This window comes from Canis lupus, chromosome Y, assembly GCF_048164855.1.
Source record: "Canis lupus baileyi chromosome Y, mCanLup2.hap1, whole genome shotgun sequence".
Lineage (NCBI taxonomy): Eukaryota > Metazoa > Chordata > Mammalia > Carnivora > Canidae > Canis > Canis lupus.
In genome coordinates, this window is record NC_132877.1 from 8,718,194 (window position 1) to 8,724,368 (window position 6,175).

The 6,175-nt window shown below is 50.6% G+C and overlaps 1 pseudogene; it reads right to left on the reverse strand.

Annotated features, from left to right (window-relative positions):
* Positions 1–1,160: 1,160 nt before the first annotated feature.
* On the reverse strand, positions 1,161–2,719 carry LOC140629015 (uncharacterized; annotated as a pseudogene).
* Between the last annotated feature and the right edge of the window lie 3,456 nt (positions 2,720–6,175).

Sequence of the window (6,175 nt, forward strand, 5' to 3'; positions counted from 1 at the left end):
TCATTTATTCATTCGTTTGTTTATCTTTCATGCATTTATGTATTTATGTATGTATGTATGTATGTATGTATGTATGTATGTATTTATTTATTTATTTATTTATTTATTATTTATTTATTTATTTATTATTTATCAGAGACGGAGAGACGGAGAAGCAGGTTCCATCCAGAGCGCCTGACCTGGGACTCTGAGCCCGCGTCTCCAGAACCACGCCCTGGGCTGAAGGCGGAGCTCGACCCCCGAGCGGCCGGGCCGTTGCCCCTAGTTTCTCTTTTTTTTCCTTCTCTTTTTTTGGAAGGTTTGTTTGTATGTATGTGCATTTATGTATGTATGTATGTACGTACGTACTTACTTGCTTACTTACTATTTATTCATTTTCTTTTCTTTCTTTCTTTCTTTCTTTCTTTCTTTCTTTCTTTCTTTCTTTCTTTCTTTCATCAGACACAGACGGAGACGGAGAAGCAGGCTCCATCCAGAGCGCCTGACCTGGGACTCTGAGCCCGCGTCTCCAGAACCACGCCCTGGGCTGAAGGCGGAGCTCGACCCCCGAGCGGCCGGGCCGTTGCCCCGAGTTTGTCTTTGTTTGTATGTATGTGCATTTATGTATGTATGTATGTACGTACGTACTTACTTGCTTACTTACTATTTATTCATTTTCTTTTCTTTCTTTTCTTTTCTTTTCTTTTCTTTCTTTCTTTCTTTCTTTCTTTCTTTCTTTCTTTCTTTCTTTCTTTCTTTCTTTCTTTCTTTCTTTCTTTCATCAGACACAGACGGAGACGGAGAAGCAGGCTCCATCCAGAGCGCCTGACCTGGGACTCTGAGCCCGCGTCTCCAGGACCACGCCCTGGGCTGAAGGCGGAGCTCGACCCCCGAGCGGCCGGGCCGTTGCCGCAAGTTTACCTTTTTTTTCCTTCTCTTTTTTTGGAAGGTTTGTTTGTGTCCTTGCGTGGAGCCTGCTTCTTCTCCCTCTGCCTAGGTCTCTGCCCCTTCCTCTCTCCTCTCTCCTCTGTCTCTCTCTCTCTCTCTCTCTCTCTCCCTCCCTACGTTCGGACTTCTAGGTCACCCCATCAGAAAGATGCCTCGTGGGATGGGACCCAAGAGGTGGTCCAGAGAAATAAGGACCCGATCTCCCCCCCCCCCCCCCCGCCACTTCCCTTGAGTCCAAATCATGAAGAAGACGGGGAAAGCAGGCCAGGCAGGCGGACGCCGGAAATCCCAAGTCCACACGCACGCACGAGCACCAGAACTGATGCCCAACCCACTCCACCTCTTTCAGAGGGCTGAGAGGGAGGCAACCACGGACAAAGCCTGTTTTCCAGGACGAAACCGAGATGAAGGAACAGGCGGAGGTGGAGGCGGAAGGCTGGAAGGTTGACGGATAAGAGAAAGGAAAAGAGGGACGGACGCCTGGGTGGCTCAGTGGTTGGGCGGCTGCCTTCCTCTCGGGGCTGGATGCGGGGCGGGGGTTGGGGAGGTGGAAGGGGTACCCTGGGCTCGTGTGCCCGCATCGGGTTCCCTGCGGGGAGCCTGCTTCTCCCTCTGCCTGTGTCTCTGCCTCTCTCTCTCTCTGTGACTATCATAAATAAATAAAAATTTAAAAAAAAAAAAAAGAACGAGAGAAGGCAGCTGGAGAAACTACATGCGAACGCAGACGGTAGACACAACCCCAGGGGGGAGGGCTGGGCTCCGTGAGGGGTGGGACAGAGGCCAGCGGTTTCCACGAAGAGCCTTTCGATGGACTGCTGAATGGACTGGATCTGCGGCTTTGGCTGCGAGCCTCCTTGGATGGTGACGGGACAGGCGAGGACAGGCCCGGACCCCCCGCAGGCCCGCCCGAGGGCCTGCTTGGAGCGCACGAACACGTAGGGCACGTTCTTCTCTTCACGCGGCAGGCAGGCAGGCGGGCGGCGGACGGTGCGGGATGATCTCCAGGGGCTCGGCGTCTGCAGCCAGCCATCAGGATGAACTCAGAGATGCCTCTCCACAGAGGGTTTTGGTGGCTTCGTGGGCTCCTTTCCGAAGCTGCTTGTAGTTACGGGACTGCTGAACACGCGTCCAGGAGTTTCTTGGGGAGGTGGGCATCTGCCAGGGGGTAGGCCTTCGGATTCACATCAGCCTCAGTCATCTCTGCGTATCCGCGGTCCCTGTGGGTTTCCTGTAAAAAGACGTGTCCTGGGAGCTACCTATCACCGTCACACTTCATACGGATAACCGGTTTTGTCCCCACGCGCCCCCGCCCCCGCCGCCGTTGGGGTGGGCGGTGGGATGTGCTGTGCTCCCGTCACAGTTTGTGGGCCTGGAATGGTGGTGATCGAGATAGACCCTTCCGCCACCTCATTACAAAGAAACAAGACACGTGTGGTGTCTTGTTAGACCCACAGGCACAGAAAAGAAAAGGAGAACTACTTATCCCCTTGTTCCACCGGGACCCACCCGGATGCCATGCCCATGCCGGAGGGTCCAGGCCCCGAGGGACGGGCGTACTCAACTTTGCTGTGAACTCAACGGATTAGTGGAGTTGTGCCTCTGAGGATTTGTCCACGGAAACTACTTCAAATGATCGATTTTGTCCGTCTCGTGTACTTTTCCTTGTGACGAGCAAGCAGGTTAAAAAAAAAAGAAAAAGAAACAAATGAAAAAAGGGGGGAATCCCTGCGTGGCGCAGCGGTTTGGCGCCTGCCCTTGGCCCAGGGCGCGATCCTGGAGACCCGGGATCGAGTCCCACGTCGGGCTCCCGGTGCATGGAGCCTGCTTCTCTCTCTGCCTATGTCTCTGCCTCTCTCTCTCCTCTCTCTCTCTCTCTCTCTCTCTCTCTCTCTCTCTCTCTCCCCCCCCCGACTATCATAAATAAATAAATTAAAAAAAAATGAAAAAAGGTCTATAGGTTAAACTTTTACAATAGCTTCCCAAATCTTTGGTGACCTGGAACTTTGAAGGTGTAACTAGCTTAATTGATAAATTGGGTTCAGTTCATCGGATACCTGGCGTCTGTCTTTCCTTTTTTTTTTTTTTTTTTTCTTTTTGTCTTTCCAACAGAAAGGTAAAATACTAAAGTGTGAGTCAGTAAGACACCCAAGGTGGTTTTTTTGTTTTGTGGTGTTGGGTTTTCCTCCCCCACCCCTTGCCCTTTTCTTCCTCCCCCCCCTCCCCCCACCTCAGTTTTTGTGTTTCTCTTTTGTCTGATTCAGGAAACCTGCAGATACCTGGGTGTGTCACTAAACGTGTTTCAGGTTGGTTTGTTCGTTTCTCTTTTCCTTCCTCTTTTTTTTTTTTTAATTTTAATTCACAATTCATCACACACACACACACACACACACACACACACACACACACACACGGGCAGAGGGAGAAGCGGGCACCCTGCAGGACCGCTGAGCCACCCAGGGATCCCCTGTTTCGTGCTTCCTTCACAATTGTATCATACAGGGCAGCCCGTGTGGCTCAGCGTTTTAGTGCCGCCTTCAGCCCAGGGCGTGATCCTGGAGTCCCGGGATCGAGTCCCACGTCAGGCTCCCTGCACTGGAGCCTGCTTCTCCCTCTGTGTCTTTGCCCCCCCCCCCCCTCTTAAATCTTAAAAAAAAAATTGTGTCCTACATGTTAGGTTTTTACAAAATGAACAGCGGAGAAATAAAAAACCAGCAGAGCCAGGCAGTAGGTAGGAGAGAGCTTTAATGGGGAGCGCTCCTGGGTGAGGTTCCATGACTCGGAGAGGTGGCCAGAGTCAGGGAAGTCGCGCGGGGTTGGGGACTGTGGGGGTTTTGAAGCCTTCTTGGTTCCGACTCTGGATCCAAATTAGACAAGGGAACACCGTGTCCTTAGGTGATTGGCTGGGGGTGGGGGGGGATAGTATCAGACGATGGGGAGGGGGCGGGGGCGGTTCCTGGATGGAAAGTTTCGGTTTCCCATCTAGGCTTCGACTCACTGGAGATGATGTGGTGGTCAGGGATGCTTTGACGGGAAGATCAGCCATTTTGACCCAGTTTGAGATGTCCGCCATTTTGGGTGCCCCTGTCTCTCAGCCAGCCCAACAATACACACACACACACACACACACACACACACACACACACGTGTTTCTAAAAACTATTACATGTATTCATACATTTGACAATCTAAGGATTTCTGGTACGATAGACAATGTGCCCGTGGTTCCTACTGACTTTTCACCAGAGACTGAGGTTTCTAGGAGTTAACAGTCTGCCGCCTGGGTGGCTCAGCGGTTGAGGGGTTGAGCATCGGCCTTTGGGTCAGGGCCCAATTCTGGGGCGGCGGGGGGGGGGGTATCCGAGTCCGGACCCCTTTCCACATCTGGCTCCTTGTGGGGAGCCTGCTTCTGCCTATGTCTCTGTCTCTGTCTCCCTCCCTCCCTCTCTTCCCCCTTCACAAAGTTCTCTCTCTCTCTCTCTCTCTCTCTCTCTCCTCTCTCAAAAAGTGTAAAATAAGTACAATTTTAAAAAATCTGCCACATGGAATCGAGACTACTGGTTAACGATAAGGAAAACAACCTCTGTGTGTGAGATAGTAGGAGACATGTAGAATAGATACAAGGCATGAAAATACGGGTGGTGGTTAAAGAAAATGAATCGGGGATCCCTGGGTGGCGCAGTGGTTTGGCGCCTGCCTTTGGCCCAGGGCACGATCCTGGAGACCTGGGATCGAATCCCACATCAGGCTCCCGGTGCATGGAGCCTGCTTCTCCCTCTGCCTGTGTCTCTGCCTCTCTCTCTCTCTCTCTCTCTCTCTATCATAAATAAACAAAATAAAATAAAAAAGAAAATGAATCTGTCCTGAAATGACTCTGGCTTTTTTTTTTTTTTTTTTAAGATTTTATTTACTTATTCACGAGAGACACAGGGACAGGCAGAGACAAGGGAAGCAGGCTCTATGCGAGGACCCTGATATGGGACTCGGTCCCAGGAGTCTGGGATCACGCCCTGAGCTGAAGCCAGACGCTCAAACGCTGAGGCACAGGGGCGTCCCAAAGCCTGGCTATTTAGAGAAAGAACACTTAAGACGGACGGAATGGAAAAAGAAATTATAGAAGGGATTTATGAAGGAGATTTTTGAGATTTGTTTTTTGTTTTCTGTTTTTTATTTTTTTGGATTTTATTTATGTATTCATGGGAGAGAGACAGAGACAGAGAGAGACAGAGAGAAGGAGAGAGAGTAACAGAGACAGAGAGAGACAGAGAGAAAGACAGAGAAAGAGAGAGACAAAGAGAGACAGAGGCACAGAGACAGAGACACAGAGAGATAGAGAGAGACAGAGAAAGCAAGACAGAGACAAAGAGAGACAGAGATAGAGAAAGAGAGAGACACAGAGAAGGAGAGAGACAGGGAGAGAGAGAGACAAAGAGAGAGACAGAGAGATAAAGAGAGACAGAGACAGAAGGGGAGAGAGACACAGAGAAAAGAGAGGCAGAGAGATAAACAGAGGCAGAGACAGAGACAGAGAGAAGGGGAGAGAGAGACAAAGAGAGAGAGACAGAGAAAAGAGAGGCAGAGAGACACAGAGAGACAGACACAGAGAGAGGCAGAGACAGAGAGAAGGGGAGAGAGAGACAAAGAGACAGAGAAAAGGGGCAGAGAGATAAAGAGAGACAGAGACAGAGAGACAGACACAGAGACACAGTGAGGCAGAGACAGAGAAAGAGAGAGACAGACAGAGAGACACACACACACAGAGAGAGAGAGAGAGAGAGAGAGGCAGAGACACAGGCAGGGGAAGAAGTAGGCTCCACGTGGGGAGCCCGATGTGGGTCTGGATCCCAGGACCCTTGGGATCAGGCCCTGAGCCAAAGGCAGACCTTCCACCGCTGAGCCACCCAAGGCGTCCCAGAAGCAGACTCTTTGAAAAGGGATTGCAGGCGTGGTCAGGACGGACTGAGATTGGGAGAAGTGGGTTTTTACTACTACACTGGTGTACAACTGAGATTTGGCTCTTCTCTCTGCTAAAATGGCGAGATTCTCTTGCATTGGTAGTCTACTCTTGATAAGAGTGTGAACAGAGAAGAAAAGACAAAGACAAGGTGCTTTTTTGTTTGGTTGGTTGGCTTGGTTTGGTGTGGTTTGGTTGGGGGTTTTTTGTTTGTTTTTTGGGGGGGGTGTGTGTGTGTGTGTGTGTGTGTGTCTCCCTTTACCTGCCCAGAACAGCAAGGTTTTTAGATTCCCTTTT